General features: G+C 38.2%; 1 long non-coding RNA gene across 1 annotated transcript in view; it reads right to left on the reverse strand.

The window, feature by feature from the left end:
• Positions 1–929: 929 nt before the first annotated feature.
• LOC101946948 (uncharacterized) overlaps positions 930–27,355 on the reverse strand; it is a 66,401-nt gene continuing 39,975 nt past the window's right edge. Inside the window, exons 3-5 of the long non-coding RNA XR_010601066.1 lie at positions 7,667–7,910; positions 2,724–2,824; positions 930–995 (exon numbers count right to left, since the gene is read on the reverse strand). This is a non-coding gene — a long non-coding RNA (uncharacterized LOC101946948). The remainder of the gene's footprint in view (positions 996–2,723; positions 2,825–7,666; positions 7,911–27,355) is intronic.

The following is a 27,355-nucleotide window of genomic DNA, read 5'->3' on the forward strand; positions in this document are numbered from 1 at the left end:
GACTCCCACCTCAGGGGCTGAGTGTGCTGCCTTCATAGAACTAGCAGCCTTCGCTAGCTGTTTGAGTGATTAGGCCTCAAATCAAACGGAGGTGTGTCAGAGATAGCACAGAACCCCAACTCCTCATTTTTTCTATCCATACAGCTCATCATGTTCACCACCATTAAATTGACTCAGTCTACCTTTTTCTCGGCAGGGAGGCAGGCTATGCAGCCATTCCCAAGATTATAAGTGCCACTCCATAACTCACCAAAAGAGAGGGCTGTAAGAATGGATAGTGATTCCTAGTCTCGCTTTTCCAAAACATACCCAATCATATACTAACCCATGGATGGGGTACAGCACTCCTAGACTTGGATGCCTGACATAAGAGAACAATATGCTATAGTTACACTACTATAACTGCACAGGAGATGCAAATTTCCACAGACTCTTGATATACCTTGGCATTGTAATAAAATCATTTAATCTGTTTTTCCTCCCATTTTCTTTTTTTAAAATTGAAGATAATACAAAAATATCCATACAACTGATATAAAAGATCAAACAATATCACCTGCAATTAAAATTTTTGTCCCTGCACTGCACTTCAGCCAACTCCAAGCATGGTGTTAAAATACATTCTTTACAATATGTACCAAATAAAAGTTAAACTATAAATATTAATGAAGACTGGAGAGAGAAAGAAAAAGATGTGCTATTGCTCAGTATTCCATGCATTCAACAAAATCAGCATACTTTAAAATGGGTTTGGTGACTTGCCCCCTTTTTCTTAATATTAGACACAGCAAAATGTGATTGCTTCCCACACAAGGCTACTGGATGATGAAAATGTACATCATTAACCAAGTTAAATGGCACTAGGTTTGCAATTTTCAAGGCACAGATAAAAATGGTATGCTGGTATAATTCATGAACCATTATAACAGATATATTACCTTAATGTAATGTCCTGAAATGACTATCTTCATTTTCTATAGTTGGAAGAAAGCTCACTTTAAAAAAAAAAGAGGGGGTGGGAAGGAAATCCAGAGTCACCTAACAATGTTTTCAGGCATAAAACTCAGTAACTTTACCTTTTTGTGTGTGATCATCACTGCTACATCATGCCATTCTACAGAACACCTTGCTGTGCACAACAGCCATATGACCACACACAGAAGAAAGATATAGGATTGTGGGAACCCACCCTGTATATTTCAGCATTTTAAGCTTTGCATATTGAAATCAGATCTAGACCCTGATTCCTGCATTTGGATCCAGAGCTTCAAGCCCATTGGGAGCCCCATGAACTTCTGTGGGATTACACTTGAATGCACAGGACTCCCCATGCAGATCCTATTGCAATATTGGTCCTAGAGTATTTACAGAAATACGTATTTCCCATGAGACTGTTAGCCCCAAAGATATACAAATTCTGTGAAAATTGAGACTGTCCCAGCAATTGTGGGACATCAGTATGCAACTTTCCTGTCCAAACCAGAGTTTAATTAAATCTGATAATCCCTAAGAGGAGCAGGAGTTGAACAGGAGTGTTGTCTGCCCCTCAATAGCATTAACACTTGCTGGAGGGCCAGCAACTCCCACAAATCAATAGACCCACCACCACCATCCCTCTGAGCAGCCATGGTGACCCACAGGAATATCAGCTAGTCACCCTTCCCAGCTTTCAAGGAAAAGGTAGAGAATGGTATGTAGATAGAAAAATGCTCCCAAATGCCCTCTTCTTTCTGTAGCAAGCCCCAGCTGAGAAGGAGTAGTTGATATTCATGCTATAATGTCTGTGCTACTGTCATACAGTGTGGTATGTGAACAAAATAATAAAAGATGATCTGTCAAAAAGCTGCACACTTAAGTTGGTAATTATTTTGAATGACATAGTATCACTCTCTAAAATAAATTTAAATACCGGTGAAGTGTAAATACAACAGTATTACTTAGCTAAGATTAACAACAATAATGCACATTCTAGTCAATACTTTTCGTAACATTCAACTATTGTCTACAAAAAAAGTACAAAGTGTGGGGGTTTGGGGTTTTTTGTTGTTGTTGTTTTTAAATTAAACATACGCTGGGTTACAGTTTAATTTAAACATATGATACCCCATATTATTCCATCATCTTATATGGGAACTTATATTTATACATCTATGCATTTCATTTCTTGTATTAGAGGACACAATGAAGGTAAAGATATTCCTATATTTTCAAGTTCTCTTTTGATTGGTAAGGGACAGTGGAGGCCCATCTGTTTTGCAGCAAAGAAAGCCCCAAACCATCTGTGTAGAACCACATGCCAGCTAAAACACAGAGATATGCACAGTTTTTTGTTATGAAAAATTTTGCAGTATTTTTTTCCTGTATTAGTGTGAATAAATTAGCAACAACTAAATTAAAGAAATCTTCAGAGAACATATTAACTTTCTGGTGCATGCTGGAAAATGTATCCATTTAGAAATCATGAAACATTCATTGGACAGATATGTCCATCTGACTATTTTCTGTTCTTAACACAGAGAATCATTTATCTGTAAAATAAAGCATCTTTCTTTAGTTTGGTAATAGAAGTTAATTTATACCTAGTTGATTCTTTGAGGAACCCTATAGCTTTCAAACAGCACATAATTACAGCTACAGTTAGATATTGGCATAATAATAGCATTTAAAAGTTGGGTCCATATGTTCCCCTCCCATCTACAAAGCCAAGGCAGAGGGAAACTTACCCAAAAATCTCTGTATCTTTGGCTGACCTGAAGGTCTGCTCCATCTTCCTCTTTAATAGATACGAAGAGAAGAATTGTGAAGGGGGATCAGCCCCCAAAACCTGCATTGGATCAAGATAAACAGAAATACACAAATTTCCTCTGCTTGTATGAGAACATACTCTTTGTAACCCTAGAGTGGCAGAATTGTGGGCTTAGTTGTTGTGCTGCCATTGACTACAGAATTGTCATCATTGTTCTAAGTCTCCACTTAAGGGGTCTAGAGCACATGGCTTGATCAACCCTAACTTGTGTAAGAATTTCCACATTCACAAGCTTTGGAAGTGAGCATAGGATGTGTAGAGTAGTCATTTCTAAATCTTCACTAGCAGGCCGTGCTCTCCTTTCCCTGTAAACCGAAAAGACAAGCTAGAAGTGGCTGCACAAAGGCTACTAAGGAAGTCACCTTTCCCTCTCAGTACTGCTACTCCTTTTCTTTAGGTTTGCTGCTGTTGTCTCTTCCATACTGCATAGAAGAGTGGAATCACATGGACCTTAGAGACAATATGCATTTGCAACAAACCATGTCCAGTTAGCAGCAGAGAGAGAACTCAGGACCTTCAGCAACAAAAGCATCCATCGCTACAAGTTGACCTAAAGGAGTAATTCCATTAGCTATAAATATCAAGCTGCCATCTTTTCTGGGGCCGGCCACTAGGAAGAGACATCACACACACACACACACACACACACACACACACACACACACACACACACACACACACACACACTCTAAGCCAGTATTATAATATAATAGCTTATATTTATAGTGTATATCATTGTAGTGCTCTTTTGACATTGTAGGTAAAATGAGGGCATCTTGGTTGTTTTCTGCTTTTCTGAACCAACTCTTTTACAACTAAATTTATATTCCCATAGAGATAGAATGAAAAATTTCATATTGTTTTCATTATTAACCCCACTCCACCTTCTTTATCAATGTATTTTGGCAATGTGTAGGCTGAGAAAAAGGTACAAGGGTTAATGCTTTCCAGAATTATGGCAATCTTTGGGGAATTTTTAATGCTTTATTCATAATGCCTGCTCAATGCTTAGATACTATGGTGCTTGATGTTTTGCAGCAAAGAAGCCCCAAACCTAAAGGTACCTAAATTAGAGCATGATCCTGAAAAGACTTGCTACCAGGCATAGCTCATTCCACCATGCATAATCCCACTGACTTCTGGTTTGTACCTATTTATGGACCCAATCCTGCAAACATTTGCTACTAGGCATTGATTTCAATGGGCTTTCTCATGGTAGAAAGCATTATGGGGCTTATTCACCATTGTCCTGTACCTTATGCAGTCATTTACACCAGTGAAAAGTGAGTGTAATGTGAGTGCGAGTGCAAAATGTTACCATTCTAATTCAGTAGCATCTCACACCCTATTTCTACTGGTGAGAGTGACCACACATGCTGCAGGGCAATAAATTAATCGGCCCTTATATCCAATAGCATGTATTTGCAGAGTCGGGCTCACAGATAGATACAAAACATGATTGAGTGCTATGACTAATAACTCTTGCTACTTCACTACACAGGACTTCATAGTAGATTAAAAGACTAGAAAATGTAACTCTGAGTTTAGTTATACTCATGAAAAATTGTAAACAACATCAATTTCAAGTTGTTAGTCTAAACTGAATTGATTTAAGAAAAGTAATTTCCTAAATCTGAGAGCTACAGTTTTGTATAGATGCTCCACGTCTGACACTTTTTGTTACACTAAGCATGCTAACTTTGTGATCCTATAATTATTCTTACATTCATTATTTTTAAAATGTGTAGTTTTTTTCCTCTTGATAAATAAAGAATGACCTGTTCTGAACTACAACAGAGTTTTGAAAGGAGAAACTATTCACACATGAAGGAGTTTGGTAAAGCTGTGATTTTCTGCTCGACTTGAAATCAGTTTATGATTCAGTTTTAAGAAGGTTAATCAATCTGAACTAAAATGGAAAGAGATATGCATAAAATACATAGAAAGACATCATTATTTTGCAGAATAATATGTTTACATGCATACAATGTGGTGACACAATTTTATTTTGTTCCCATTATGAGAGATCTAATAGGTATATTGCACAGCATTTCAAGTTATCAACCTATAAACCATTAGTTTTTTTAAGGAGAGACTAGTTTGCAGTATGGCAACCCATAGCACATGAAAATTTCACACAGGTAAGGAATTAATCCCTTTCACCACAATATTGTTTATTAAATAATCATAGAAATAATATATTTTTAAAAATCAACAGTAAGTCACGATTGCTACATTGCATATGTCACAATCAGATCAGATTAAAAGTTTTCTTTTCATTTTTTTTTTTTTAATTTAAAGGACACTTTTCAGCTTTTCATTTCCACATGGGGTAAGATCTCCTGTTCAAAGAGGACATAATTAGTTTCTTTTTTCAAAGAACCATACCCTTGTTTTTCCCCAGGTAATCAGAGTCATAGCTTCTTCAGTTTTTTATATTAATTTTTTTCATTAAAAACTTTATCAAACACAAAACTCTGAGACATTTACCTGTATAAGTCAAAACTATATCCACATATTATAATGTATGTGCTTGTTAAAGTCTTCCAGTCATTCTAGACTTAGAGAAATAGTGTCCAAATGTACCATATTTAGCTTCTATCTCAAATTCTCCCGAGCTGTCAATTTAGGTGTTAAAGAGACCATTTGTAAAGCTTGGCTGGGAATTGCCATTATTGACTGGAATGTGTGTTTATCATTACATTCAATGATGAAAGTGGAACATGTAGCATATGAATAAATGTCAGCAGATGTTTCTTTTAAATGGCCTGATTTCAACCTCCTGTTGTTTGTCTTGAATACAAATATTAAAAAAGGGAAAAAAGACAGAATTTTTATGACATAAGTGCAAGGGTAGTTATACTAAAAAAAAACAGAAATAATTATTAGAGTCAGAACAGAGTGAGGAAAGTAGAATTAATAAGAATTAGTTTGGTGCTGGGAAGCTACTGTTTGGTTTGGTTTGGAAAAAACTGCAGTTCAGTGTGGGCTAAGCCCTCCTGACCTTACTCTGGAGAATTGAGTAAGATCTGCAGAATTTGTTCCCATGAGAATATTTCCTTAAGTTCTAGGATTATACAATTTTTAAAGTTTTATTATTATTTTATTTAAAAAAAAACCCAAACACATAAAAGTATCCCAACGAAATAGGTAGCTTCCACAAGATAATAGATCCTGCTTGAATTATTCTCATTCATGGGACAGAATATTCTCTTTAAAAATTGTAATGACCTCGGAAGCCATTGAAGGATACTCAGTAGCTCAAACAGCAAATGCTCACCCCTGTCAATTATAGCATGAATGCATAACTTCCCTGCAATGAATGGAGATCTTAACAGGGATTTGCAAAGGCTTTTTTCCCCCTTCTTCTTTCTACTCCATACTTTTCTTGTGAGCACAATGGAATAAGGTTAACATAAGAAAAAGTACACAATTGTTGGCTATCAAAGAGCCAGATTCTGCCATCCTAACTCACCTGGAAGAGTCCCATTGAGCTCAATGGGCCTACTCTGAGTAAAGTACTACTCAGTGTGAGCAAGGGAGGCAGAATCTGGCAAAAACAAGGATGCAGTAGTATAAATTCAGCAGTATTCCAACTAAGTCAATGTAGTGAACAGAGACAAAATTAAATTAGTCCTGTGTTTATTGGAATGTATTACGTTTTGCATGTTTCCAAATGACAACATGCTCTCGGCCTGATTTTCAGAAGTGTTGAGCATCCACAGCTCTGATGGACTTCAACAGGAGATAGAGGTACTTTGTGCTTCTGAAAAATCAGGCTATGTGTTCAGTAAACACGGTAACTTTCAGTGAGTATAGTAAATATTTGGGTGTTATCAGATGTCTATTTATTAGAGCTACATTTTAGACAGGGTAAGACTCCTGTTGACTGCAGAGGGCTTTGGATCAGGCCCTAGGAAGAGAAAGTATTTCATACCTTGGAAAATAACAAACTGATTCTGTTGTACATTTTTAATGTGACTACTCCAAAATGTCTAATATGTTTTCAGAAATATTTATTTTGTAATTACACAACAGGAAAATAGCCCCAATTTCCACTTTACATAAATACGCTTCGTGTTACTAGAGGTCATGCAGCTTACTGGAAGTCATGCTTCCAACCAGAGATCAGCCATAAATGCAAAGGACTGGTTAAGGATTGTCATTTATACAATGACTTAGGTGTCCATAGTGTGCCTAATTCACCTTTTGCACTGGTTATATGCTTATTAGTGCAAATACGAGAAGAAAAAGACTCATAGGGCATACTAGGGTGGTGGACCATATAGGTAGATAGCTATAACTGTTATAATCATGCCTATGGTACACATCCTAAGGAGTTTATAATCAGGGGTTTGGGTCTAAATGTCCCCAAAGTTTAGGAGTGTTTATAACTAGGGTTTCAGTTTGGACAGTAATAGAGATTCTAGCCAGCTGCCAAGTTAGGGGCAATGGAGAAATCAAAGTACATTTGTCCATTTCCTCCTTCTTTATTAGAAGTTTTATCATTTAAAAAGTATGTAAGATTGTGCTTAGGCAAACGGAGAGTGCAGTTCACAGGAAAAAGGCACTGACTGATACTAATCTGCTGGCCCTGTATCTTTCTGGGGAAAAAAAAAGTTGACTACTGTAGCAACATAAACAGGTAAGAGATTATTTTGGGCTCACTTTTGGAAGTGAGTTGTCCCATTTCTATCTTATTCTATCTTATTCTTTAATAGAATTAATTAGTTAAAGACACAGGTGATGCTTTTTCACCCAAAACTTACTTTGGGGAAATTTATTTTTGTGGCTAAAGCCCTGGAGTGGGAGCCAGGAGAGCTCAGGCTTGATTCACCCCTGGAAACTGAATCCTCCTACCTGTGCCAGTGGAGTTGGCTGCATTCCAGGAGTATTGAGCTCAAGGGAGGGCATGTAGTATTTTCAGCAATCCCCCTGTCCACAGGTTCTATTAAGGCAGGGTAGGTTTAATTTGCAGCTGGATCTCCATATGAAACTCACTAGTAGAGGCTGACTTGGTGATGCCACGGTCTCTGGTTGCCCAAATCTTAAAATGGAAGGTGTGACAGGAACTCAGAAGCCTTGGCGATAAATACCTGGATGGCTGGATAGACAAATATAAGTGAAAATAGTATTATGCATTATGAACATTACAACAGTGAAGCCTCATAGCGGCTATGTGGCAGGCAAGCGTGATTATCCCCATTAGACAAAGAAGTTCTGGGGAGACTGAGGCACAACATAATGAATGAGTTGCCCAACTCCATGCAGTGAGTGAATGGCAGAGCCAGAAATGAAACTCAGTTCTCTTGATCCTGAATCCTGTGATTCAATGATAGATCATTCCCCTAATCTCAAAGATGACATGCTAAGAATATCATATTTATTCTTATACTTTATTATGTTATTCTTGTACTTTATCCACTACAGCATTTTGGGTCATTTCAGGTGTTTTCAAACTATTTATAATGGTGTCTGCTCTGAGGCCCTGATTCAGCAAAGTATTTGAGCACGTGCTTAACTTTGTTTGCATGAAGTACATTGAAGTCAATGGGACAACATATATGCTTAAGGTTTTTCTGTACAGGGATAGAATTAGGGACTTGCAATGTTTTGATGCCTAAATTAGAAAAGACATATAACTGAGACAATAATCTGTGCCCTGGGGTGTCCTAAAATAAGGCGAGTCTAACACAATTAGAAAATCATCAGAGGAGAGTATATGGATTTGGGTGCTCACTGCAGGCATATGTAAAATATTTCTCTCTCCAAAATTCAATATAGATTTTTTTTCAATTCCCTCCACCCTCACCCCTGGAGGCCTATAAGTATTATTCAGACTCAACACTTGGAAAACTAAGAGCAGACTATATTTTCCTCATCTACTTAGATCATAACACACTCCCTCTTGAATTGCTCTGTATCCTGTAAACAAGTTAAAAACCAAACTTCAACTTTCAGCACTAGGCACACCTCACACATTCCTTCACTTCAGCATGCAACTCTTACCTCCTTCAACCAACCAACCCAAAACCAAACAACTCCCCTCCCAAACACATACTCCCAGTTTTAGTATGCAGTGTTGTTGTAGCCATGTTGATTCCAGGATATTAGAAAGACAAGGTAAGTGAGGTAATATCTTTTGTTGGACCATCTTCTGCTGGTGAGAGACACAAGCTTTCAAGCCACACAGGGCTCTTCTTCAGACCTGAAGAAAAATTCTGTGTAAACTCCAAAGCTCACCAACAGAAGTTGGTCTAATAAAAGATATTACCTCACTTATCTTGGATCTCTAACACTGTTCTAGGTAAAGGCCATTTTAAAATCAAATACATTCCTCTTTGTTTTCCCTTTCTTATGAGGTACTCCATTTCCTGGTTTGACACTCAACAAAAAACAAACATCCCGTCATACACATTTCCAAAATTGTAGTATTTCAGGTTAATCTATATGATTCAGAGGAATTTGATGTGTTCATTGTGTTTCTGTATATGTTGGATGTGTCAAGGAGTGTCTTGTGGAGTTGCAGAGTGCCTTTTGCAGTATATGAAATAAGATTGTGTTAACTGGAGATTTTCTTGTGTTGCAGTGATTGCACTGGATAGTTTTTGCACTTAAATAGTCTTAGCTGTAAGCCAACAAAGTTTTGGATGGTGGGCTGAATATTAATTAAACAGCTTGTTATTTGGCATGGCTCCAGGAAATTTCCTTCCTCTTTTACCCTGTCTCTGCCATTTAAAAGGGCATTATCAGTGGAATGTTACGTCCTATTAAATCTGTTACTCTTTCCAGTTCTTGAAAAACCACTGCTAGAGATAACTAAGCATCCCATCTCTCAGATTTCTAGTCTATTAAAAATTTAGACTCACCCCACTGTATATACTGTACATTGCAAAAGTAATTGCTACAGTATGTAAACTCTGAGCAACTCCATCCATCATAATAGCTTAAAATGTATCAGTTTTTCTTCCTCTTCTTCCACAACGTCCTGCATCTCAGCCTTGCCCACAGATAATCTTGCATATAGACCAATTCCTTCTCCTCTAAATATGTGGAAATGACTTTTTTAATGGCAACCCATCTGGTTCTCTATGTGTGACTTTTTATAATAAAATAATAACAATGTTTAATATTATTTTCCTTGTTCTTGGTTCCAGCCCTTAACTATGATAGGGCAGGGATATGTAAGTGTGGAAATTCTAGAGCTGACAAAAAAAGAATAAAAGCAGGAGGATTCTCCTTCCTCCTCTTTCTTCACAGACAATAATGCTTCCTGTTGCAGCTGTTAGGTGAATGATTCTCCCACTGAATCTTCTAGATTGTCATGAGTGTGGTGGTAATTCCTTTGCTAATACAGACTGGCTAGGCAGCACTGCAGCATTAACTTTAACTTCCTGAAAATGTCCTGAAAAATCCCAGTTTTTCGTACAAAGGTAAAGAAGCTGCATTATATGAAAACCATTGGTCTTTGAGAAGCTGCAAGAACAAGGGATCAAATTCTGGTGCACAGCAAGCAACTAAAATGGACAGTAGGACTAAGGGGACAGAGAAAACAGTAACAGGGTCAGAACATTCATTCAGCCCCTCCATGTTGGGCACAACTGCAGTGAAGCGGTCTCCATTATTCTTTGTGTACTCTAATAAGTGCCTATGAAGGATAAAGGTATTCAGTATTATTGAACCAATGTGCCCATGTTCACAAGTGCAATAAATTTATCTCCCACTGTAATAATAATGCAACAATCATATTTTTAACTGAATGCATGAATATCTTGCACATGGGGCATCTCAAAGGGTCACATTCTGATTTCCTTTATCTGTGTTTACTCTATCCTTATGCAGGCAAAGCTCCCACTAACTCCATTGAGAATTTTGCTCCAGTAAGGATTTAAGGCCTTACCCTTAAGTCATTTGATGACTAGACTGTGCTTTTTCTTCCCCTTAATCTTTTCAGAGATTTCCCCACTGTGTTCGAGTTTTCTTGTCTCTCTTGCAAGATATCTGACACACTGCAAGATCCTGTTGCACACTTAGGCATCTATTCTTCTTTTAACATGCATGCACAGCTCCCCTTGATGCTAAGGGGAGTTATGCATGCATACTGAAGAGAGAATAGACACCTTAATCTTGCTTGGCAGGATTTCCCTTTTAAGCTTTGGTCCCAAGCAGGCATTTGTAGTGTTTGGTGACCTTTTGCACCAGGCCAATCAGTCCATTGTGGACTAAAGTAAAACTTCCTTTTCTTGGCCTGCAGCAAGGCGGAGTTTGATCCTCAAGTCTTTGAAGTGTAGCATCTGAAGCCTATAACATAAAAGCTAGTTGAGCAGCAGTAACATCGGCAGCAGAGCTTGGTACAACGGCTTTGTTCAATGCGGCAGTTTCAGCTATGTCAAAAAGTTCTGTACTTTTGGAAATTCTACTTGAGGAAAAAGTTAATGGATTAGTCTGCATATAAATTCTAAGCAAGGAAATGTATTTTCATTTTGCACAATACACTTAATGGGCCTGCTTCTCCATATGCTGAAGTCAGTTGCAAAACACCAATGACTTCAATGGGAGCAGGAGAAGGCCCATTGTCCCGCTTATGTCAGTATCTGATTTCTGTATCTCAACTTTCATGGGAACAACACAACAGTGTGGAAAAACACAACCTGACTGCACAGACAATTTTTTTAATGAATTTAACTCCTCAGGAGCATTTATTGGGTAGGGATTTGTGTGCTTAAATGCTATTAATGTTAAGGGAATTTGCCTATGCACTAGTTGGAGAATAGACTTCTTGATGCTTTGCATGGAAAAAAGGAATCCTGAATATCTATTCCCTTTGCACTACACTAAAGTCCTGCAAACTATAGTTTCTCAAATTAAAAAAAAAAAAAGCTTAAGTCTCCCTTATTTTTTAAAAGGCAATGTCAGTTTGCTAGATTAACCAAACTAGAAAAATGCTTTCCAATATTAATGACCATTATAAATGTTATAACCAGAGAGAGAACAGGAAAAGAGTAATTTGCATCACAACTCTGCCCAAAAGGTGCTAATGATGCTCAGGTTTGTTTGTGCTGCAGTTCAACTAATGGCATTTTGTCTAACACAGTCAGAGATACATAGCTGTGATATCATTAAAAAACAAAAAACAAACAAAAAATCCTAGAGCAAAGAATAAATTCTTTGCAGTATCTTCTTTTAAAACAGATGATGGCTCATTACCACCTTTAAAAATAAAAGTGCTCCATTAGCCACAGCGAGGGTCAAGCATGCTGAAAAAATGTAGGGCTAAATAAAGAGCTTTCTACCCAGTTCAATACAGATTTAGTTTGTGTACAAAATCTTTCAACATCTATTTTGTTAAGGATACGTGATCTGGTCTAAATGGTGGACAGCTTGGAATGTAAGAAGGAGGAGGAACCAGCTGTGTTTTTTGTTTTACTCTAATTTACAGCATTTTAATGTTCAATACTCAACATTGTATGGGAAGTGACAACAATAATCTAATCTATTTTTAATGACAGAGTATATTTTTAAATTTTCTTGGGACTTCTCACAACTCACCCCAAAATATCATCAATAAAATAAGCCTCAAAGCTGAATTTATGGTCAACCATTTCAAATCACCCCTCTGATGTAGGAAAGTATTATTATCTCTATCCTACAGTTTTAGAAAGCTGAGGCAGAAAGTGGTTTAGTGATTTGCCTAAGGAGACGTGGAAAGTTAGTTGGTGAGAGAAGCACAGAGTACAGAACTCACATTTCCCAGTCTAGTGCTCTGATCAGTAGGGAACATATGCAGACCTTTACTGCTCAGTCTCAGAGGGACACCTGGCAGTAGAACCAGTGTGATTGTGTCTGTGAGGGGGAGGCTAGTTATAGGGGAGGGAGCCAGCATGGCATGGAGCCCTGGTCTGTGGAGGCTCATAGCATGCCACAGTGTATAGGGTGGTCTCAGACGATCCACCACTACCTGGAACCTCACATTCTCTGCCTGTGTTGAGGAAGATCCAGCACCCATTAGACTGCAGTAACCACTTTGGAGTGGCTCTGCAGCTTCTTGGTGGCTTTTCTAGAAGGCTGCCTCCCTATTTTCCTCTGGCATTTGCCCTCCCCACGCTCCCTATGTCTGAATAATCTGACAAGCAACCTGGGCCATGAATTTGGCCACGGACACATGGTGACTGAGTAATCTTCTGCAAATACCAGTACAGTTTATTTCTCTTATATTAAAGTTTAGGAATCTGTGGGGGGAAATTACAGAAGTACCAAACTTTTGTCTACTCTATACTAGAGTGAAAAATAATCTATGGACTTTAATAATTACAATAACATGATCTCAGACACTAGACAGTCTATTCTGCTCTCCCTTTTGTATGCATACATGACTCCACTAGACATACAAATAGAATTTGCTTGCATAAGTTGGGTAAGTGCACATATCATACTCGAGTGTACATCCACTCTTTGGAATGTGCATCTTACCTGATTCCCGTTTGCAAATGCAGATTCTTTTGTGTGCTGAATCAGTGCACTAGCATTTTTCAGCTCACACCCTTTGAGCCTTATTTTAAAATGTAAATCCATGCACGATTTCTTGAGTTAGAAAGGAGCAGATCCACAAAGGGTCCCTGAACATCAATGATGCTAACCTTGCATGGTGGAGAGGGGAAAAGTGGATCTGCTCCTCCATATATCCAGCACAAATGCCATCCATGCAGCAACAGTGAAGGAATGTTACAGTCTCAGGCCTGGAGCAGAGCAACTCTACTGCCACTCAGTGGCTTTGGGGGAGATGATTCCTTTCCCCATCCCAAACCAAACTTTGGTTGGTTTTGGAGACAGGATTTAGCCCATTATCTTTACTGTGCCATTCTTTTGTCAATTTTCAATCTAACTGCAAAGAGGAAGAACTGAACAACATAAACTAATTAGCATTAGTGGACACATATCTTTCCCAGACACTAGGAAGTACATTTTCAAAGAGTTATGTAGAGCTTTACTCATAAGAATCCCATTGACTTTAATAGGAATTGCCAAACTAATACCAGCAGAGCTCTTAAAACACAGGGTTAGAATTTCTGCAGCTCTCTACTATACTGTTTCCACCAGGCCATCTCCCATGCAGCCGCTATATGTGTCCCCTCTTTCTTATTTCTGTCTCATGCTCATTTACTTTATCCCTTTCTCTGAGCTACTCAGTTCTCATCATTCCTGGCCTTCCTACTTCTGGGCATCTCTCTCTTCTCCCCAACCCCCCATCTCTTCTCTCAGGGTGTCCCAGGCTACCTTTATTATTGTTTGTGCCCATGCTCAGCACTGCCCAATCACGCCCTCTTCCTGGTCCATTGAAAATAGACTGTTTCTACCCCTTTGCTCACCAAAACTGAGGACAGGGAGTGTGCTATCATTTTCCTACCATCTTTCAACGGATAGCACAGATTGGTGACCCTGCTTCACTAATCATTCGGTTCCTTTTTTCACATTTTCAAAGCTTTGTGTTTTGTGTTGTGGTTTGGCATTTCCCTAAATAACTTTCCCTCGCTTCTTGTTAAAATACAATTGTGATATTAATTTTCAACACAGTCATGTTTACATATCAGATAATCACCGAGCACTAGATTGTGTCATCCTCCCTCACATTAGTTAGCACTTACATTTGTGGCCCTATTGACTTCAGTTGAACTACTCATGTAAGTATGTGCTCACCGACATGAACAAGGGTTGTACAATCTGGCTTGCAGATAAACTCTACAATATTTGCATTAGATTTCAAATACTCATCCATGTGTCTTGCTCCCAGCTAACATCATAAATTCACAGTAAATTGAGGCTAGCTAGGATCTAATCCAACAAGAAATGAATTTTCATTTGTAAGGTGAGATCACATCCAAGGTTGGATCGCTTTGTGCTATATTGAATCATACCACATATGATACCATGTAGCATAAAAGGATTTGTCCTCTGTGACATAACATTAAGCATGAACATGTAAAATCTTAAACAGAGCAGACAGAAGATCGGTTATTGAGAAATGGTTCACTACCAAGCAATCTTCAAATTAAGCACTACACCTGCAAAGTTCTTGGGCCAAATTCATCTCTGCTATAACTCTATATAAGGCAATAGCCTTATGCTAGGGATGATTTTGACCCATTATTTCTATGAATTATTATGGAAAATGTGCCATATTACACCAGATCCATAGAATAATAATTCTCAGGGTACATCTACACTATAGGGGGGAGTCGATTTAAGATACGCAAATTCAGCTACGTGAATAGCGTAGCTGAATTCGACGTATCGCAGCCGACTTACCCCGTTGTGAGGACAGCGGCAAAATCGACTTCTGCGGCTTTCTGTCGGCGGCGCTTACTACCACCTCCGCTGGTGGAGTAAGAGCGCCGATTCGGGGATCGATTGTCGCGTCCCAACGGGACGCGATAAATCGATCCCTGAGAGGTCGATTTCTACCCGCCGATTCAGGCGGGTAGTATAGACCTAGCCTTAGTCTTTCTGACAGTGGGATTTTATGCGGTGAGGAAATCCATACACACTTTTCCCCTAATTTCAAATATAATTATAACCTTTTTCATACTTACCATAAACTATTTTCCTATAACTTTTCATGTTTATAGTTACAAGAGATATGTTTTTCATACAATAACACATTTTGAAATAATAATGAGAGCCTCAGATCATTTTCCTCTCCATTACAAGATAGCACTTCCAGTGCTATGCAAGCACAGTTGGCTATCCAAGGACCCCGATGCCAAGTTGTGGAGGATATTCTTGTAGCAGTGACAAATAGCTTGCTCATGAACTGTGCAGCGTGTTGTTCTGGCAGCAGTGAAGTTGTCTATGTGTCTGTCACTTGCTGAGGCTACAGAAAGTCTAGATGGTTTGATTTTTCTCCTTTTGAGAACCTTCTTTTAACTTACATGTGCTTTTGATGAATTGGTTCATTTGCTGACAATGTTTTCAACAAACCCCCACAAGCACTATGTGCAGGTACCTATATGATGAGAAAAAAAATATTCACAGTGCCATACTTGTTTTCCATACAAACCTACATGCTGCCATTACAGCCTCCCACATACCATTTGACAACTCACTTATGCAATCAAGCATCCTAATGAATGAGGACTAAACGATGCAGCATTCCTGCCACAGAGTAAAGGCATGTATTTTAATGTACTTCTGCCTTATAATTTATGGCTTTCCTGTGTAGAATTCAGATGGACAGTGCAATTTGTAAACAGGAAATCTTGGGAAGGTTCAGTGTTAATGCTAACATTTTTCAACTTGAACACATTTCATTTATTGATTTGAATTAAAAATGAAATACAACTCTTTAGTAAAATCTGCTAATTATAACACAAATTATTAAAAAGTAGCCAAATCTCTTCAGTAAACAAATTAGCTTCAAAGCATGTTTCAGGCAATCCCTACAGTCTCTGTTGACTACCTATGAAGGTATATAATTTAATGCTTGCAGATAATTTATGGGTAAAATACAAACCAGTTGACTTTTTCGGATAAATAATAAATAGTCCTCCTATTTCACTTCTGAGATTATAATTAAGTGTAAATGTGAAATTTAAATAAAAACCAAAACTACGGGTTCAGGAGCTACTGGATTTTAAAATTAGGAAACTGAAAAGGGTAACAATATGAATATGCATAAAGATGCAGGATGGATTTTAATTCTCTAGAATGACAACAGATCTACTATATACAAAATTCTGCTGCATTGACATCTGATTTAAGCCTCAAGACCATCTAAACAGAAAGCTCAGGCTATTTTCACAAATGGCAATATACAATGGCAGAGTTTTAAAAGGGGGCTAACAGGCTTTTAATCTCATGAAGGAAAACGTGTTTATTTTTGCTCCTTCCATATATAAATGTATTTGCTGATTTGATAATCATATTGGCATATTGGGTTAAATGGACTTCAATGCAGTCTTGCAGTCTTTAAAAATATAAGGCAGTGTACTGGTTTTGCATTCACAGAAACATTTGAAACGTTATTTTCCAAATGGCATTTATAAAAAGATCCCATTGCTGTTAATTAGAAAAAATAATCACAAAACTCTATGTATAAGAACTTGGAGAGCTGTTGAAAGGCATTTGAACATTGTAGATTACGGGTACAGAGAGTCAATTTTCAGCTTGAAGTGATGTTTGAATTAGTTTGTTTTCATTGTGGCCAGTGACAGTACTTAAGTCAGCCTTCTGGACTACATGGGTATTACTAAACTAAACTTATCAAATTTGCAACTATAGCTTTGCCAGAAACATTTTTTAAAAGAGCCGACAACAGAGATCTTCTAGCTTTCATCACTTAGGAGCACCGAGTGAGGCTATTGATCCTAAAATTGCTGGGATTTTCTAAGGAGACTGCTTGTTTGTTCTGCACTGTTGTCACTGAAGTGGTTAAAGCTTCGTTTGTTTGTTTTGGTTCTGAATGGCTCTTAATGGATTAAGCTTTAGAGCTTTCACCAACGCTGTAACTGTTTATTAAAGTATCAAGAAATAAATTAACCACAGAGAATTTTAACAAACTATGTCAGACCATGCAGGCGCAATGATTGGCCCATGTGGATCTTTTGGAGGATTTGGGGTGTTTGTTTTTGTGACTCAAACCATGCTGAATTACTGTTGTAAGTCTGGGAAAAACAAAATTATGTGAAGTTAGAAAATTGGTTTCCTATATCCAAATTTTATATAGGTGCATTAGATACCCAGGTATGTTTGAGATATAATGATGCCAAGACAGTTCATATTTAGAGAATATTACGAATAAACATTTATGCTAATTTTATATATATACTAAAACTCAAGTATTTTTATTAGCTGTAATTTCATTATTAATTCTGTTTATTACAGTAGTGCCAAGAGGCTAACCAAAAAAGTGGCCCCATTATGATCGGCCCAATGTAAACATAGTAGACAGTCACTGCCCTGAAGAGCTTACCATCTAAATAGACAAGACAGAGTAGGAGAAAGGGATGTAGCATGCAAGCAGAGTGAGGATTTGCAAACATCATTTTAGTGCCATGATTTTTTGCTTTATTTTTGTTTGTTTGTTTGCATGATAACAATGTGCATGTAGACTTGAATTAAAATAGACTCACATTGGTGGGATTGTTTTATATCTGTGTAATTCATCTCTTTGGATATTTCTTTAACATAAAATCCTGTTAACATATTTAAGGCATATACCATACTTGTCTTATTTTGTCTTTTTTTAAAACAAGTTACATTAATATGTTTATAAAGCAGTTTAAATATGATGCTCTATTTGTAAAATCAGATATAAATATAGCTGCAATAGCAAAAAGGAGATTTAGCTTGCCTAATGTACCACACAGTAACATATGTGAATCATGGCTGGTGGAGAGTAGAATTAGCTAAGAGGCTGATCACCAAGATCTGACAGAACACTCCCCACTTCCAAAATGTTAACAGGTCTACATTTTCATTGGGATACCATATATAATTTACATTTAAATGGTAGGAAAAAATATCCAGTTGTGCTCCAAGACCAACCATTTTTCCAAGGATTTGACTACCCTGATGTTATGCAACACTTCAAACTGATGAACACAACTCTAGAACTGGGGCTTCAGCTGCAAAACTTTCAATAACAATTTCTTATTGAGTTCAGATTACTCTCTTATTTGCGGGGAGAGGGGTTGCTACATGCTGTATTGATCTACCCCACAAGGTATTAGAATAGATGGATGTTCTATTCACAGAGAATGCCAGAGACCTCTTGATTAAAGGATTTTTACTAATGTTGGATCTAAATTAGGAAGAAAATGGAAGTCTATACTGGGAAAAATAATTTAAAATATATACTACCATAGTGCACAGAGGGCCCAATCATAATTGGAGCCTGGTTGCACTAGGCAATGTCCAAATGCACAGGAAGAGAGTCTGTGTTCAAGAGAAATTACAGCTTAAGGAGAACCTTCAAAAGTAGTTTTTTATGACAAGTAGAAGTAGAAAAAAATACACTGGATACTATTCATTAGTCAGGGGATCATTATCATTTTAGAATAGAATACCAATATGCACATTGTATATAATACTAACATCTAATGTAGGATAGATAGATAGATAGATAGATAGATAGATAGATAGATAGATAGATAGATAGATAGATAGATAGATAGATAGATAGATAGATATTATGTTTGTCTTTGTCCAGGCCTCTGAGACCTCAATTTATAAACATATAAATTAGCCATTATTTTTGAAAATTCATGGAGGATTGGTGAGGTGTGGAGAAAGACAAACATAATATCTATCTTTAAAAGGAGAAACAGAGTATCTAAGGGATTATAAACAAGTCAGCCTAACTTTAATACCTGGAAATATATAGGAACAAATTATTAAACAATCCATTTGTAAACACCAAGAAGATAATAGGGTAAAAAATAATAGCCAACATGGATTTATCATGAACAAATCCTGCCCAACTAACCTAATTTCCTTCTTTGACGGGGTTATTGGCCTAGTGGTAGGGGGAAAGCAGTAGATGTGATATATGTTTATTTTAGTAAGGTGTTTGACACAGTCCTATATCACATTCTCATAAGCAAACTAAGGAAATGGGTCTAAGATGAAATTACTATAAGATGGATGCACAACTGATTGAAAAAAACGTACTCAAAGGGTAATCAATGACTCACTGTCAAATGGGGGTGGGGTGGGGTTGGGATATATCTACTGGGATCCAGCAGGGGTCCATCTTGGGTCTGGTACTATTCAATATTTCCATTAATGACTTGAATAACCGAGTGGAGAGTATGGTTATAAAACTTGTGGATGACAAGTTGGGAGGGGTTGCAAGCACTTTGGAGGACAGGATTAGAATTCAAAATGACCTTGATAAATTGGAGAATTGGTCTGAAATCAACAAGATGAAATTCAATAGAGAGAAGTGCGCAGTACTTCCGGTACACGTGACTGAAATATTGGTATAGAAGCGTACAGCTTGCTTAGGAAGGACCGACAGGGAAAAAAGGGAGGAGGGGATGCCTTATATATTAAAAATGTATATACTTGGACTGAGATTGAGATGGAAATAGGAGACAGACTTGTTGAAAGTCTCTGGGTAAGGATAAAAGGGTCAAAAAACAAGGGTGATGTCATGGTAGGGGTCTACTACAGACCACCTAACCAGGAAGAAGAGGTGGATGAGGCTTTTTTTAAACAGCTAACAAAATCATCCAAAGCACAGGACTTGGTGGTGATGGGAGACTTCAATTACCCAGACATCTGTTTGGAAAATAACACCACAGGGCAGAGATTATCCAATAAGTTATTGGAATATATTGGAGACAATTTTTTTATTTCAGAAGGTGGAGACAGCTACCAGGGGAGAGGCTGTTCTAGATTTGATTTTGACAAATAGGGAGGAACTGGTTGAGAATTTGAAAGTGGAAGGCAGCTTGGGTGAAAGTGATCATGAAATGACAGAGTTCATGATTCTAAGGAATGGTAGGAGGGAGAACAGCAAAATAAAGACAGTGGATTTCAAGAAGGCAGACTTTAGCAAATTCAGGGAACTGGTAGGTAAGATCCTATGGGAAGCAAGTCTAAGGGGAAAAACAATAGAAGACAGTTGGCAGTTTTTCAAAGAGACATTATTAAGGGCACAAGAGCAAACTATCCCACTGTGTAGGAAAGATAGGAAGTATGGCAAAAGACCACCGTGGCTTACTAGGAGATCTTCAATGATCTAAAAATCAAAAAGAGTCCTACAAAAAGTGGAAACTAGGTCAAATTACAAAGAATGAATGTAAACAAATAACACAAGTTAGTAGGGACAAAATTAGAAAGGCCAAGGCACAAAACGAGATCAAACTAGCTAGAGACATAAAGGGCAACAAGAAAACATTCTACAAATACATTAGAAGTAAGAGGAAGACCAAGGACAGGGTAGGCCTGTTACTCAATGAGGTGGGGGGAGGGAAACAATAACAGAAAATGTAGAAATGGCAGAGGTGCTTAATGACTTCTTTGTTTTGGTTTTCACCAAAAAGGTTGGTGGTGATTGGATGTCTAACATCGTGAATGCCAGTGAAAATGAGGTAGGGTCAGAACAGGTTAAAATAGGGAAAGAACAAGTTAAAAATTACTTGGACAAATTAGATTTTTCAAGTCACCAGGGCCTGATGAAATGCATCCTAGAATACTCAAGGAGCTGACTGAGGAGATATCTGAGCCATTAGTGATTATCTTTGAGAAGTCATGGAAGATGGGAGAGATTCCAGAAGATTGGAAAGGGGCAAATATAGTGCCCATCTATTAAAAGGGAATAAGGACAACCCAGGGAATTACAGATCAGTCAGCTTAACTTCTGTACCTGGAAAGATAATGGAGCAAATAATTAAGCCATCAATTTGCAAACATCTGGAAGATAATAAGGTGATAAGGAATAATCAGCATGGACTTATCAAAAACAGATCATGTCACACCAACCTGATAGCTTTGACAGGGCAACAAGCCTTGTGGATGGGGGGAAGCGGTAGATGTGGTATATCTTGATTTTAGTAAAGCTTTTGATACTGTCCTGCATGACCATCTCATAAATAAACTAGGGAAATGCAACCTAGATGGAGCTACTATAAGGTGGGTCCAAAACTGGTTGGAAAACGGTTCCCAGAGACTAGTTATCAGTGGTTCACAGTCATGCTGGAAGGGCATAACAAGTGGGGTCCCGCAAGTATCAGTTCTGGGTCCGGTTCAGTTCAATATCTTCATCAATGATTTGCATAATGGCATACAGACTACACTTATAAAGTTTGTGGATGATAACAAGCTGGGAGGGGTTGCAAATGCTTTGTAGGATAGGATTAAAATTCAAAATGATCTGAACAAACTGGAAAAACGCTCTGAGATAAACAGGATGAAATTCAATAAGGACAAATGCAAAGTACTCCATTTAGGAAGGAACAATCAGTTGCACACAAAATTGGAAATGACTGCCTAGGACGGAGTACTGCGGAAAGGGATCTAGGGGTCATAGTGGACCACAAGCTAAATATGAGTCAACAGTGTAACGCTGTTGTAAAAAAAGTGAACATCATTCTGGGATGTATTACCAGGAGTATTGTAAGCAAGACACAAGAAGTAACTTTTCTGCTCTATTCCACACTGATTAGGCCTCAGCTGGGGTATTGTGTTCAGTTCTGGGTACCACATTTCAGGAAGGATGTGGACAAATTGGAGAGAGTCCAGAGAAAAGCAACAAAAATGATTAAAGGTCTAGAAAACATTACCTATGAGGGAAGATTGAAAAAAATGGGTTTGTTTAGTCTGGAAAAGAGAAGACTGAGAAGGGACATGATAACAGTTTTCAAGTATGTAAAAGGTTGTTACAAAGAGGAGGATGAAAAATTGATTTTCTTAACCTCTGAGGATAAGACAAGAAACAATGGGCTTAAATTTCAGCAAGGGAGGTTTAGGTTGGACATTAGGAAAAACTTCCTAACTGTCAGAGTGGTTAAGCACTGGAATAAATTGCCTAGGGAGGTTGTGGACTCTCCATCAGTGGAGATTTTTAAGAGCAGGTTAGACAAACACCTGTCAGGGATGGTCTAGATAATACTTAGTCTGGCCATGAGTGCAGGGGACTGGATTAGATGACCTCTCGAGGTCCCTTCCAGTTCTATGATTCTACTTAGGAAGGAAAATAAAATACACAAATACAAAATGGGGAATAACTGACGAGGCAGTCGTACTGCAGAAAAGGATCAGTTGAGAGAGGGGAAGCGAATATGAGCCAACAGCGTGATGCAGTTGTGAAAAAGGCTAATATCATTCTGGAGTGTGGAGTGTTACATAAGACATGGAAGGTAATTGTCCTTCTCTGCTCAGCATTGGTGAGACCTCAGCTGAAGTACTGTGTCCAGTTTTGGGCACCACACATTAAGAAAGATGTGGACAAATTGTAGACAGTTCAGACAAAAATGATAAAAGGTTTAGAAAACCTGACCTCATCCTCTGAGGAAAGGATAAAAAATAGGGCATGTTTAGTCCAGATTAAAGAAGACTAAAGAGGAACCTGATAACAGCCTTCACACATGTTAAGGGCTGTTTTAAAGTGGATTGTGATCAATTGTTCTTCTTGTCCGCCGAAGGTAGGGCAAGAAGTAATAATCATCTTAATTTGCAGCAAGGGAGATTTAAGTTAGAAAGTTTTTCCTAATATCCATCTAATAGTCTAGTTAAGCCCTGGAATAGGCTTCCAAGGGAGGTTGTGGAATCGCAGTCATTGGAGGCATTTAAGAACTGGTTAGACAAAAGCCTGATGGGATGGTCTAGGTGTACTTGGTTCTGCCTCAGCATGGGGGATGGACTAGATGATACTTGAGGTCCTTTCCAGTCCTATGTTTCTGTGATTCTATTATTCTAAAGACAACAACAACAGAGTCTGTGTGCTGAATTCTGGTCATGCTGAACGGTTTATTTTGTTCCTTACCAACTAATGGTCTGAATCACAAACCAATAAATCCTGTTAATGAAAGTATGGAACCCATGTTTGTTATATAGGGCCTAAAGCTTTGAAACCCTTAAGGCAACTTCTAATTTCCTTTTTTTAATGTGGCTCACTGAACTAAATAAAAGCCATACTAATTTAAAATGTGCTTTAGAATGAGAGTGCATTTGTAGAAAGAATGATCAATTTTAGTATCTCTTTATGTGGTCTTTTAGATGTCTTTATCATTTTAAATATTTAATTGAAAGCCCTGGTATACTGATGATAGAAGTAACTGTCAGTGCAGAGTTCAGACCCTAACATTGAGAAAAGCTATTTGAATTGATTCAATAAATTGACATTACATATTTATTTTACTTGCACATACAGTGAAATGCAAGAAAATATACTTTTTAAAAATTATTTCTTAATAATTACATTGAGGTGGCACTATAGTGAGGCCTGGTCTACACTAGAAAATTAAGTCATCTTAACTACGTCACTCAGGGATGTGAAAAAATCACACCCCTGAGCACCATAGTTAAGCCAACCTAACCACCAGTTAGTGCTAGGTCGACAGAACAACCGCTCCCATCGGCATAGTTAATGTCCACACTGAAGCGCTATGGCAGCGCAGCTGTGCTGCTGTAGTATTTCAAGTGAGACAAGCCCTAAGACTTGCCTCAAAACCCTTGTGATCTAATTTATGAAACGACACAACTAGTGAGTGTAATAAAGTGAGGGAATAGGAGAGGGAGGATAAAGGTAGCAGTAATAGAACAAGTGGTTATGTAGACTAGCTATGTTCTCCATTAGGAGCTTTTTAGCCAAACCCACAAACTGTTTTGGGGTTTTTTCATAGTTTTAAGATATGAATAAACAAGAAATATTAGCAATATCATTAATCCCTATTGGCCATTTGACAAGCCATTATCATCTGGCAATTTATTGTAGGCGTCACATTAGAAATGTGTCTGAAGAACAGAGCTGGTATCTTTATGTTCTAGTTCCAGGCAGACATACCCACTGGGGATTCAACCAGGTACCCTAAGAGCAAAAACACATGAGGGCTAGATCCACAAAGGGACTGATCATTGCAGCTTCTAACTTTTAGGTACTTTGCCACCCCCTGGAATCCGCAGCCCTGAGTTAGGTGCCTAGACTCCTTATACAGTGAATTGGGGAGTTAGAAAGTGATACACAAAAGCCAGCACATTTAGCAGGTAACTGTTTAAGCTAGCCAATAAGAAATGCCAAGGAACGGGGTGTGGCCTAACCTGTACACCTCAAAGGAAGTGAGGCACCTATCTCCTTTTATGAGTCTAGCCCAGACTCTCTATAGTTTGAGATACAGCAACAGGCTCTATAGCCTGGAGCGGTAACAGACTCACCTCCAACAACCAGAGAGGGACACAAAACATGGACTGACCATTAGGTTACACTTGCATAAGGGGCAGCATGGAAGAAAGCACAAAGGCACTTGTGGCAGGATTAGGGCCTCTAGGTTTGTAATCTTTATTCGCAAGACAAGTCCAACTTTGACTCCAGGGGGACCAGCAGTATGAGTAAGGTTATTGGGCCCATAATGAGCAACTAATTTGTTAAGCAGTTAACCAGAGAATGAGAAGAAGCTAAAGTCTATGTAACAAATGGAAGGATATTTGTAGAAAACGATGCTGTTGTGTCAAAACCCTTTGCAAACTCTGTACCCCCAAAACCCCCTAATTAATTGTTTTCTATAGAGATCTTTTTGCCATTTCCTCCTCCTCAGCTGTATGGATGAGGATGTAAATATTTGTGTAAATTAGTCTGCCTCCTAGCAGCATGTAGGACACAGGAAAGCTATATTGCATTGCTGTTGTCAGCTAGACTAAGAATGTTCAATGCTTTTGTTTGTGTATATTTTCCTATAGCAATAAGGTTTGGTGACATTATTACTGCTCCTTTCTGGATGTTTAGCTAACTTATATCCAAGATGAGTCTATAGGTCAATGACTACAGTAAGAGGGACTATAAACTAATAAGATGGTGGGGTGGGGGAAAATATAAAAGTAGAAAAAAGAACTTACTTAGGGCAGAATGTCCAGGATATTCATTTCTCATTCTTTTTTCCACCCTTATTTCCCCTTTCCCCTCCCTTGGAAATTTTCTAGTACATCACATGAGGTCTGAGTTAGTCAGCCTGCTTTCAGATACACTCCGTCCTTCCTGGATTTGGTTTTATTAACACATAAATTAATAAGATATTGATGTTCAGCTTAGGCCTCCTCCATCTTGGCAGCTCCTGGGTTCCTCAGCCACACCCCGCCCATCTTCTCTCAAGGTGAGGTAACAAGGCAAGGTAAACATGTCCCCAGGAGTCAAGAGAGTCCACTCTGCATTCTCCAGCCGGATCAACACCTGCTAACAATTTGGGAGTTTCACATGAACATTGCAAATCTCTTTTGGTGTGTTGCTAAAGGAAAATAGGTGGCAGGAAGATGGATGCATACAAAGGTCAGTAGCACTAATCCTTCAAGCTTCCCTTGAAAGGGGATTGTCACAGTAAAACTAGCAAGAGCTAGAGGTGCTGCCATAGGTGCACATCAACAATGCTTAATAATAAATAATTATTGTTCATAACAACCAGATTCACATCTGTGTGGTGGCAAATTTATTTAGGTCTTTAGTACCACATGGTCATAAACCCAGTGGATCTGGCCATTCCGCTACGTTGAGGAATCCTCTGATGATTTAAGGCTGCTGTAGCGGTTCCAACTTGTCTTCCCCTCTACCCATGCTGTAGAGATGTGGCAAGGGGAGAAGGACGTGGCTGTGTCATCTATGCACCTCAGCAATCCTCAGCTGCCAGGGCCTCTCTATTTTACACCACTAATCAGTCTCTTTATGTGTAACGGCAGCAGTGCCTAATTTAAAATTTGCTGGTGCAGATGCTGAGTTACTATCACTTTTTAGACTTAATACAAGTGAAAGAACTTGAGAGCAATGAAGATATAACATTGGAGATAGTGGGGGAGAATCACAGCATCTTTGCTCTGTATTTGCTTTATTTCAAAAAGGCCCCTGTTTCCTGATGCATGGAGGAACTTCAGGGCTGGTGTCTTATGTGCTACCGGCCAGAGTGCTGAACTTAAGTCAACATTGCAGCTCCTTTACGCTAGTGATAGGAGTGAGTCACCTTTGTTTTTAATTTCTGTTGCAAAATTGCCTTTCGTCTGGTCTGGAGAAAGATTAACATGTTAGTTTTGGTAAATATGATGGATACTAGTGCTGTATTTATGTATATGTGTCACTGAAGAGCAACAAACATTGGACTACCTGGTTCAAGCTACATAGACCATATCACTCAAAGGAGTATTGGTGGAAAACAGACCTGAAGTAACACAGCTGGGTGACTGGCCTCTCTACATATATATATAAACTTATAAGACTGAAGACTAGAAGTGGATTTGAAGGAATTTTTAATGTGTAGATTTTTGGTTTTATCAAGTTTACTTCTGGTATTTTGTTCAACAAACTTGTTGCAGTCTGGGAAATCATGCTGAACCCTGTATGCTTCATCTCTGTCCCACAAGCGATCAACACAGTCATAAAAATAATGCACGTATTTCATATATTTAGAAAAATGCAAGGATTATTCATATTTTAAAATAGACTTTCTCAGAGTAGTATATGGCGGGAAAGTTAATTGATAAATTGCATTAGCAATTTGGTAGGTGAGCAAAGAATCCTGCCCCTTCAATCCTGTAAAATGTATTAATGTATCAAATAACTCAAATAGTTGATTGAGCTGTTTTAATTCTGAAGGGTGTCAATGTGCACATTAACTTTATCAGATGGCCCATTATAGTACCTACCATGATCCCTGGGAGAAATCCATTCATACACTAAAGTTCTTCTCTGTTCTCTTGGAATCGTGTAGAGTTGTTGTGGATTACACTGTAAAGCTCATCTGTCTAGAGGTAGGTGTGTTCTCTACCTCATATTCTGCCCTTGTTTATGATATGCAGTTTTATTTTACATATATATTTAGTTCAAGAAAGATAGCAAATAAAATTCCCACCTGA

This window comes from Chrysemys picta, chromosome 4 (assembly GCF_011386835.1).
Source record: "Chrysemys picta bellii isolate R12L10 chromosome 4, ASM1138683v2, whole genome shotgun sequence".
Taxonomy (NCBI): Eukaryota; Metazoa; Chordata; order Testudines; family Emydidae; genus Chrysemys; species Chrysemys picta.